Source organism: Triticum aestivum, chromosome 5D (genome assembly GCF_018294505.1).
Source record: "Triticum aestivum cultivar Chinese Spring chromosome 5D, IWGSC CS RefSeq v2.1, whole genome shotgun sequence".
NCBI lineage: Eukaryota > Viridiplantae > Streptophyta > Magnoliopsida > Poales > Poaceae > Triticum > Triticum aestivum.
The window spans coordinates 40,339,981-40,345,237 of record NC_057808.1 but is presented as its reverse complement, the minus strand read 5'-3'; positions in this window follow the sequence as shown (position 1 = coordinate 40,345,237).

Below are 5,257 nucleotides of genomic sequence, written 5' to 3'. Positions count from 1 at the left end.
CTCAAAGGGATCATAAGATTATTCATGCTAGAAACTTCCGTGTGCAGCCACAAGCTATTATGGGCTCTAGCATAGCTGAGTAGGTTACAGGATCTCTTGAAGAGGTGGACTAGCAGATGTAGGGGAAAGTAGGTGTAACGGTCCATCCAGAGTAGAGAGTGATTGTTTCTGAAAGACTGTGTCTCGGTCATCCGTTTCCCAAACATCATGAAGTGCGAGAATCAAGCGGAGGCGATCGAGTCTTGTGGGGAAAAGTGCACAAACCTCTGCAGAGTGTACAAACTGATCATGATTAGCCGTGTCCCCGGTTATGGACAACTTGAGTATCTAGTATCTGGATTATCATTTGAATCTCATCACCGTGATACTTATAATTAATTTTGTTGGGTTAATGATGATACTTAATTGGGATTGAGTTGGAGGTACCTTCTCAATGTTTCAACCACCATGATAGTTAAATAAAATTTATTCCTTTGAAGTAGGATAAAATTGGCTTTTCGCAAAACTGTAACCATAGAGCCTTTCCACCAGCCATATATGCATATAGTATAGCATTACTATTGTTCATTGCTCTCTATGTGTTACTTTGCCAGCATATTCTATGTGCTGACCCGTTTTCGGGCTGCAACGTTTCATGTTGCAGACTTTTCAGACGACGAGTAAGGTGCCTTAGGTCGTGGTCTTATACTCAGTGATGCCGCTGGAGTTGATGGACTCACTTATCTTCCAAGTCTTCCGCTGTTATCGTTATTAGATGGCCTTAAGCCATGTTATTCATACTTAATCTCTTCGGAGATATTCGATGTAATAAGTGTGTGATTGCTACTCTGTTATAAATCCTCCATTTGTACTGTGCGTGTCAGCATTACTGATCCAGGGATGACACTGGTGCACAGCAGCACAGACCATTTGAGGTCTGGTCGCTACAAAGTTGGTATCAGAGCACACGCTGACTATAGGACACGACCACTAAGCTTAAGCCCTAGAAAACTTCTCTCTTCTCATTTCTGACCCCTCTCCACTTTCTACTCTTTTAGGAATGGCGAATGCAAGGAGCAAGTTCATGCAACCAGATGAAGATACGCCGTTTGGACGACACTTGAAGGAAGTCACCAAGTACTTGAACATAGGAATACCAAGCATCACCGGAACCTACAACGCCACATTACCTGAAGAGGAGAGCTGGAAGATTCAAGTTATCATTCCAGGAAGGATGTTTAGTGCTATGAGATTGGTTTTCGAAGCACCCACTTGGAGTTTAGGGAAGAGCATGGCCGCACATATCGCCATGGGACGCATTGGAGAAGTCTATCACCAGGAGCTTAAGGATACAATTTATCAAATTTGTGGACGTCGAGACGTGCAATGGGAGATGATCAAGACCAAGAAGGATGGATCAATTGCAGCTTTCATCCAGGAGCAGAACCAACATATTTGACGCCAGGAGAACCAGATGTGCACGGACAAGGAAGAACTGAAGAAGGCATTCACGAAGATCAAGGAACTCCAAGAAGAACTCAAGGCTACACGCAAAGATTATTTGGTGGAAATCAATGCACTAGTAGGGAAGATTGACGACCTGGAGAATAAGATTGGAGCATTCGTGGGAAATCCAGTGCCTAAAGCAGAAGTCGACGAATGCACTTGTCCGGATAACTACATCATCATCGACGACACCGACTCGGAACCAAGTGAAGACGAATGGATTGATGAAGCTGGGGCAGACATCATGGAGTCTTCAACGGATCAGAATTTTTAGTAGACCACCATATCAGTAGTAGTTTTCCCCCCATTTAGTAGTATAGCTCAAGCACTTTGTAACGCTAGTTAGATCGATTGTTTTGCCTTGTTTGGATTGATTGAGTGATATTGATTGAATTTGTCTCATGAGCATATGGGTAGTGTTTTCTCTCTCGACCTCATTCTATTCTTAATTCTCATCTTTTCTAAACCTATCAGATGCCTCCGAGACGCGACCCCGGATTTGTTTTCCCGCCAGAGATCACCCAGTTGATTCAGCAACAGAATGCCCTGATGCAAGTGTTAGTTCAGAACCAAGGCAACAACAACAACCCACCGCCACCACCACCTGTTGACCACTTAGCCCGTTTCTTAAGGCTAAACCCGCCGGTGTTTTCCAGTAGCACCGAGCCGATTGTAGCAGATGATTGGCTCCGCAAAGTTGGAAGGGAGTTGACCACTGCAGGATGCACAGCTGCGGAAAGAGTGCGTTTTGCCGCACATCAGCTTGATGGACCCGCAGCATCATGGTGGGAGAATTATACAGCCACGCACCCTATTGACACTGTCACATGGGACCAGTTTCAGCAAGCTTTCCGTACAGCTCATGTTTCAGCAGGAGCTATGGCTATGAAGAAGTGTGAGTTTCGCAACCTACGCCAAGGAGGACGCACCGTAGGCCAGTATGTGGAGGATTTCAGTAAGTTAGCACGTTATGCACCAGATGACGTTGCTACGGATGCAGCCAAGCAGGAGAAGTTTCTGGAAGGATTGAATGATGAGCTGAGTATGCAGTTGATGGTAGCAACTTTCAACAACTACCAGGAGCTGGTAGATAGAGCTCTCATGATTGAAGGGAAGCATCAGCAGATTGAAAACCGTAAGAGGAAGTATGGACAAGGGAAGTATAATTCTGGAGCCCAGCAGAAGCCCCGTTTTACCCCGAAGCCGGGAGGACAGTTTCAGCATACCCATGGAGGAGGTAGTTCGCATAACCATAATGGCTCCAAGAATGGTAATGGGAATGGAGGAGGAAACGGACAGAACCGCACCAACCCATCTACCCCAACCAAGAGGGATCTAAGTCACGTTACTTGTTTCAAGTGCCAGAAGACTGGACACTATGCAACTGATTGTCCCGAAGCCCAAAATGGAAATGGCAATGGAAGCTCTGGGAAGAAGCCGAACCCGTTCAACAAAGGGCATGTGAACCACGTGAGCGTGGAGGAGATTGAAGCTCAGCCTGATGCAGTAATAGGTAAGTTTTTGGCTAAGTCATTTACTGCAACTGTTCTTTTCGATACTGGTGCATCGCATTCATACATATCAAGGGGATTCGTAAACAAGTTTAAGATGTCCACCCAAGTTCTCAAAATCCCTATGTTAGTAACCTCGCCAGGAGCAGAGTATATGGCCACCCAAGGATGTTTTCAGATACCGTTGGCCATTGGAAGGCATGTTTTCCCCTCAGACCTCATTGTTTTGGAATCGCAAGGTTTGGATGTGATTTTGGGAATGGATTGGCTATCGTTGTATGGAGGAAACATCGATTGTGCCAGCAAGACGATTTTGCTTACCACCCCAGAAGGAAAAAGGATCAAGTATGTATGCAGGCATATGCCGAAAAGGACTCAAGTGAATTCCTTATCAGGAGTTGTACAGGAGGAGGTACCAGTGGTGAAGGATTATCCGGATGTATTTCCAGAAGAGTTACCAGGCATGCCACCAGATAGAGACATTGAGTTCTTGATTGAACTTTTGCTAGGCACAGGGCCAATATCTAAGAGACCTTACAGGATGCCCGCAAAGGATTTGGAGGAAATTAAGAAGCAGATCAAGGAGTTACTGGATAAAGGCTATATTCGCCCAAGTTCGTCACCTTGGGGATCACCAGTACTTCTAGTGGAGAAGAAAGATGGATCACTAAGGATGGTTGTTGATTACCGAGGATTGAATGAAGTGACCATCAAAAACAAGTACCCACTGCCGATGATAAATGATTTGTTTGACCGCTTGCAAGGAGCTAAAGTATTTTCCAAGATCGATCTACGATCAGGATATCATCAGTTAAAGATTCGAGAACAGGATATACCTAAGACGGCATTTACCACCAGATATGGATTGTATGAGTATACCGTTATGTCATTTGGACTGACTAACGCACCGGCCTATTTCATGAACCTGATGAACAAAGTGTTTATGGAGTTTTTGGATAAGTTCGTCGTGGTGTTCATTGATGATATTTTAATCTTTTCCAAGGATGAAGAAGAGCATGAGGAGCATTTACGATTGGTACTTGAGAAGCTCAGAGAACATCAGTTATATGCCAAGTTCAGCAAATGTGAGTTTTGGTTGAAGGAAGTTGGATTCCTTGGACATGTTATTTCTGGAGAAGGAATAGCAGTAGACCCTGCCAAGGTTGACACACTGACAAGTTGGGAATCACCCACGACAGTTGGAGAAATCCGGAGTTTTCTTGGACTTGCAGGATACTACCGGAGATTTATCAAGAATTTCTCAAGGATTGCTAAGCCCATGACTGAGCTATTGAAGAAGGACACCAAATTCAATTGGACTGAGGAATGTGAAGCTAGTTTCCAAGAGTTGAAGAAACGATTGGTTACCTCACCAGTGTTGATTCCGCCTGATCAACGCAAGGACTATGAAGTTTATTGCGACGCTTCTCGTCGAGGACTTGGAGTAGTGCTTATGCAGGAAGGAAGAGTTGTTTCGTATGCTTCACGACAACTTAAACCCCATGAGAAGAATTATGCTACGCATGATTTTGAATTAGCAGTCGTGGTGCATGCATTGAAGACATGGATACATTTTCTCATCGGAAACCATTGTGAGGTGTACACGGATCAGAAGAGTTTGAAGTACATTTTCACGCAGAAGGAGTTAAACCTTAGACAGAGGAGATGGTTGGAGCTCATCAAAGACTATGATATGAGATTGCATTATCACCCTGGAAAGGCTAACGTAGTAGCAGATGCGTTGATCCGCAAGAGTCATGTCAACACCCTCATGACAGGAGAGTTACCTCAGGAGTTAGCCGAGGACCTACGTGAGCTATGTTTGGAGATAGTCCCTAGAGGCTATTTAGCGGCATTGGAGATTCAGTCTACCTTGATGGAAAGGATCAGAGAAGCTCAGAAGACAGACAAGGAGATTGAAGAGATAAAGGAGAAGATGAGCAAAGGAAAAGCCAAGGGATTTCGTGAGGATGAGCACGATACCTTATGGTTTGAGGACCGCGTATATGTACCAAATGATCCGGAGATCAGGAAGTTGATTTTGCAAGAAGCCCATGATTCACCATACTCGATTCACCCAGGGAATACCAAGATGTATTTGGATTTGAAGAATACTTTCTGGTGGACCGGAATGAAGAAGGATATTGCGGAGTTTGTAGCAGTTTGTGATGTATGTCAGAGAGTGAAGGCAGAGCATCATAAGCCAGCAGGATTGCTGCAACCATTGCCGATACCCGAATGGAAGTGGGATAAAATAGGCA